At 45.6% G+C, this 5488-nt stretch overlaps 1 pseudogene across 1 annotated transcript; it reads left to right on the forward strand.

The window, feature by feature from the left end:
* The first annotated feature begins 883 nt into the window (after positions 1–883).
* On the forward strand, positions 884–2308 carry LOC306656794 (mitochondrial glutathione transporter SLC25A39-like; annotated as a pseudogene). Its single transcript has one exon. The product of its transcript is annotated as a mitochondrial glutathione transporter SLC25A39-like (transcript).
* The last annotated feature ends 3180 nt before the right edge of the window (positions 2309–5488 follow it).

Genomic DNA, 5488 nt, shown 5'->3' on the forward strand with positions numbered 1-5488 from the left:
CTAAAATACTCCAAAAAGCTTTTAAAAATTAGTGTATTATAGTTATATATAATATGGAGTTCATTTTGACATAATCATAAAAGCATGAAATACAATTTATTCTACTTTGGTCCCCAGTACTTCCCTTTTTCCTCCACTCCTCCCTCTTCCTATTTCCCTTCCAATAATCTATTGGTCTTCCTTCTATTTACTTATAGATTTTAAAATTAGTGTTATATATATATATTAGTGTTATATTTATGTATATATATAAAGATGAAATTTACTGTGGTATACTCATGTATGTATGTAGTATAGTTTCATCAATTTCATTCCACTGTTTCTCTCTTGTTAAGCATCATATCAGTGCTCAAAAAGTTTCTGATTTGAGCTGCAGTGGCACACACCTGTAATCTCAGCAATTCCTGAGGCAGGAGGATCACAAGTTCAAAGTCAGCCTCAGCAACTTAGTGAGGCTCTAAGCAATTTAGTGAGATCCTGTCTCAAAATACAAAATAAAAAAGGGCTGGGGATGTGGCTCAGTGGTTAAGCACCCCTGAGTTCAATTCCCAGTACCAAAAACAAAACAAAAATTTTCTGATTTGGGAGCATTTCAGATTTTGGTTCTTTGGATTCGGGATGCTCAACCTAAAATAATAATGTCACTCAAATATGTACAAACATTATATGTCAACCAAAATAAAAACAAATATATTTTTAAAAAATGTGTTTCTATAAGAACTTTCTGTTCTTTCCAGATAGTTTGGGCTTTTCCCAGGTTTGGGACACTGAGACACATGAACTAAATTTCAGGTCAACTCCTGGCACTTCCCTGAGAACACTGTCTGGATGCTCTAGCTGTGGTATAAATCCCACGTGTTGAAAAAGTCCAAAACCAGAGCGCGTGCTCACCCTGCACCGGCCGCGGAGCCTCTATGGGCCCGCTGGGCCCCTGGCGCCGCGCCGCGCGAGCACCGGCTTAGAGCCAGGATTGAAACAACAAGATGGCTGACCAGGACCTTGGGGGCATTAGCCCTCTCCAACAAATGATGGCCTCCGGGGTTGGGGCTGTGGTCACCTTCCTCTTCACAACACCCCTGGACATGGTGAAGGTCCGCTTGTAGTCTCAGCGCCCCTCAGTAGCCAGTGAACTGATGCCTCCCTCCAGACTCTGGAGCCTCTCCTACACCAAATCGCCCGCCTCTCTCCAATCCACAGGGAAGTGCCTCCTGTACTGCAATGGTATCCTGGAGCCTCTGTACCTATGCCCAAATGGTACCCGCTGTACCACTTGGTTTCGTGATCCTACCCGCTTCACTGGCACTCTGGATGCTTTTGTGAAGATTGTGAGGCATGAGGGCACCAGGACCCTGTGGAGCGGCCTCCCAGCAACCCTGGTGATGACTGTGCCAGCCACCGCCATCTACTTCACTGCCTATGACCAACTCAAGACCTTCCTCTGTGGGCAAGCCCTGACTTCTGACCTCTATGCACCTATGCTGGTGCACTGGCTCGCTTGGGCACTGTGACAGTGATCAGCCCTCTAGAACTTGTGCGGACAAAGCTGCAGGCTCAGCATGTATCATACCGCGAGCTAGGCACCTGTGTCCGGGCTGCAGTGGCTCAGGGTGGCTGGCGCTCACTGTGGCTGGGCTGGGGCCCCACAGCTCTTCGAGATGTACCCTTCTCAGCTCTGTATTGGTTCAACTATGAGCTGGTGAAGAGATGGCTGAATGGGCCCAGACCAAAGGACCAGACATCTGTGGGCATTAGCTTTGCAGCTGGCGGCATCTCAGGGACGGTGGCTGCCATCTTGACTCTACCCTTCAATGTGGTGAAGACGCAGCGCCAGGTTGCGCTGGGAGCTGTAGAGGCTGTGAGAGTGAAGTCCCCGCGGGTTGACTCCACCTGGCTGCTGCTTCGGAGAATACGAGCTGAATCAGGCACTAAGGGACTCTTTGCAGGCTTTCTCCCGAGGATCATCAAGGCTGCCCCCTCCTGTGCTATCATGATCAGCACTTAGGAGTTTGGCAAAAGCTTCTTCCAGAGGCTCAACCAGGAAAAGCCTCTGGGCCATTATATGGGGCCAGGAAATGGACTCTAGCTCTTCCGTGGATGGGGGGCAGGAGGAGACTGAGTCAAGTGCCTTTTCCTCAGCACTCAGGGGAGGGGCCTCGTTTCCCTTTTCTCCCAACCAAGAGCCCCAGGTAGGGCTGTCTCCCAACCCTGGGCCACCCAGGCCTTCTTAGACCCAGCTTGCTTCCTGTTGCTCCCCCTTTCTAAGATCATCCCTTTCCCACCCCCAAGTTCAAGACCAAATCTGATAATTGCCAAAAAAAAAAAAAAAAAAAAAAAAAAAAAAGTCCAAAACCAACATACAAGTTGTGGGGCAGGGGACAAACAGAGTCTGAAGATCTGATTTGGAATGTGGAGGAGGTTGGAGGGATTGGGGGAAGATCAAGGGAAAAGGTATGACCACGAGGCAATAACATACAGCAAGTCATGTTGGTGTGCTTGGACAGGCTGAGTGAGAGAAGCCACCCATGGCATGAGACTGTGCAGTGGTTCCTAGGTAGAGGCCAGACTCACCCTCCAGAAAAAGAGGAGATCAAGTGATGTCCCAGGAACTGGAATCAAAAAGGAGACTCAGCAGCAAGGTAGGGAATCTCTGGGCCACAGAACAGAAGGACCAGGGTCTTCTCAGCTTGGGGTCTTTATTTTCTGGGGGTTTATCTATTGTCAGCATTGGGGGTGAGGTTCCTAGGGGTATACAAAAGAGGAAGATTCTTGATGGCTACAAATTTGCTTGTTTGGGTGATTTCTAAAACAATTATATATGTGAAAATATGAGTTAAGTATCTGCTTTTTAGAAAAAGAGCAACATAGGGGTTAATATAGAAAGACTGTCTTTGGCACATTTATGTGATAGGATGCCAAGCTAATAGCTTCCTGGCTGTGTCACCCTGGAAGAATTCTTTAATGTATTTGGGTCATGGCTTCTTCGACCATTAAATGGTGGTAACTATTTCAAATAGTTGTTGAAAGTTAAAAACAAGGAACCAAGCCCAAGAAATTTAAGTACTTTCATGGTTAGTTTTTGTTTTTTTTTTTCTTTAACCTTTCTTTTAACATTCTTTTAAATATTCACTTTATAAAGGGAAATGGCAGTTTCTCCTTGGCTAAGAAGTCTTAGAATGGGAGGAATGAGGCCTTAAAATCAAATCTCTTCTCCTTATCTTACCTTGTTAACCTTGACCTTCAACACGTCATCCTTACCAGCCTAATGCTTAAACTTTTTCCCGAGGGTAGGGAAAAATAATCCAGGGAGAGGAGGAAGAAAGAAAAGGGGTGGATGTAGGGAGGATCTCAGGGGGCTCCTGAAGCATGAGCATAGGCAAGAAAGTAAAATGAAATCCCCAAGGTCAAACCAGGTCTGCACGCAGCTGCATGCGCACCAGTCTCCCTGTGTATGACACACCTTGGCCCTGAGAACTCATCCCCTTACCTGACTTAGTCCTGACCACCTTTTGCCTGTGCTGCAGGGTCAGGACTTCACTGCTGACCTGCCTCTCTCTGCTCTCTGGGGACACCAACAGTATGTCAGTAGCACTGCCTCGTCCCATCCAAGGTCTCTGGACTTCCCCATTATTCATGTTTTGGGGAGGCCTATTTTGCACATGGTAGGGATGTTTAGCAGCACCTTGACCTCTACCCACTACATTCCAGTAGCACCTTCCTTAGACGTGACAACCAAAAATGTCACCAAACATTGTCAGATGTTCTCTAGGTATCAGGTAGGGGGTCCAAAATCTCATCCCCAACTGAGAATCACTGCTTTATTTCACCCTCCTTCCTATTTCTAAAAATTTTAATTATTAACACATATTCATTGTACAAATTAATGGGATTCACTGATATTTCCATATATGCATGCATCTCTTTTTTTGTGAAATGAAGTGACATAAAAATACAAGAAGACAACATCTCCTTCCAGTGAAAACATTTTACAGGATTCCTGACATATGTAAGCACTGGCTAAAGGCAGTGCCTCCATGCTACCTCCTTAAAGTCCCCTGTTAGAAGAAAATGCTCTTTCCTGAAAATATTATAGCACTTTGTCCCTGTCATCCCCTCACCTCTCTGCTAAAATAAAAGCTCTTATAAAGTATAAGCATCAATATCATTGACCTGTATATCCCTGGAAGTCTAGCAGAGAACCTGAAGCTCAGTCATACTGTGGTTGACTGGCCAGCAAAGATTCTATCCCCAGCCCCATTCCTTTTGGTTGTTTTGGAAGTGGGCCATGAGGGAGAAGTGGTTCATGTGACCTCTTTAGAATGTGAGCCCCATGCAAGGAGGTACTCTATCCTAATCATCTCTAAATCCCTAGAGTCCCATGGCCTGACCAGGATGAATGCTCAGTGACCATTTCCTGAATCAGTTGTGTCTCTGTTGCTCTGTCTCCCTTTGACATCTCTTTCCTCCTCCATGACTCCCCCAGACCTTCATAAAATCTCCACCTGCCAGAGGAAAGCAGCTGTATCTCTGTGGAGCCAGAATCCAACTGTTTCTCAGAAGTCTGCTTTGCTTTGTGGGACAGCCAGCACCAATTATTAAAAGTCATTTTTCAGCAAAATCTAGAGCAATGATGTTCCCAGCCCACTGGCAGGGATTCCTCACAACAGAGCTTCCTATTGGCAGGGGAGATAAAATGAGAAACATTGAAATTTAATATCTTCACATTATGCATATCTGATTTAATCAGGGATGAGGGTGAAGTGCAATAAAAACTATAGTTTCATTAAGTTTATGACTTTCAGACTGTATGTCAATTATTTGGTTACCATGACTACCAGTGGTAACAGTCTCTGTGCAATTGTTTCCCCACAGCGACCAGGACAGGAAGAGAGGGATCTGAGATAGGACTGAATGTCCCATTCTATGCCCTTTTTCTATGTTGGAGGTTTTTGGAAAGGATAAATCAAGTTGCAAGAGTGTTGCTGATTCCTTCTCAGAGAAGAGCCAGGCAGAGGGTGGGAGCCAGGCAAAGGAAAGAAGCTATGTCTATACCCTGGTTTTACTTGTTCCAAGACAACTTATTGACTCTTGCCTTCCAGGGATTCTCTAGTCCCTGACAGTATTGCCACATGTCAGTCATGTCTAAACTTGAGTGGCAAGGGCTCTTTCCCTGTTTATCAACATGGTGGCCAATTCTTTACCCTGTGCTCTGCTCTAGGATTGCCCATACAGTTAAATTTATGGGAAAGGGTCAATGGCAACTGCTCAAGCATCAGCTTTTCTGACTGCCTCTTCTACACTCCGTGGGGCATCAGGAATAGGAATCACTGAAGTGTAATGTTGACAAGTTCATGGTAGAAAGTTTTGGTTGATGGCTCCTAATACAACTCCATCCCCACACTGCATGAACTTATGGATATTTACTACGTGGGGGTCAGCTCCATCTAGAGGAGGGGGATGTGGTGGCCACTCTTAGACACCATGTTGAGCA

Source organism: Sciurus vulgaris (assembly GCF_902686455.1).
Source record: "Sciurus vulgaris genome assembly, chromosome: 3".
NCBI classification, from domain to species: Eukaryota; Metazoa; Chordata; class Mammalia; order Rodentia; family Sciuridae; genus Sciurus; species Sciurus vulgaris.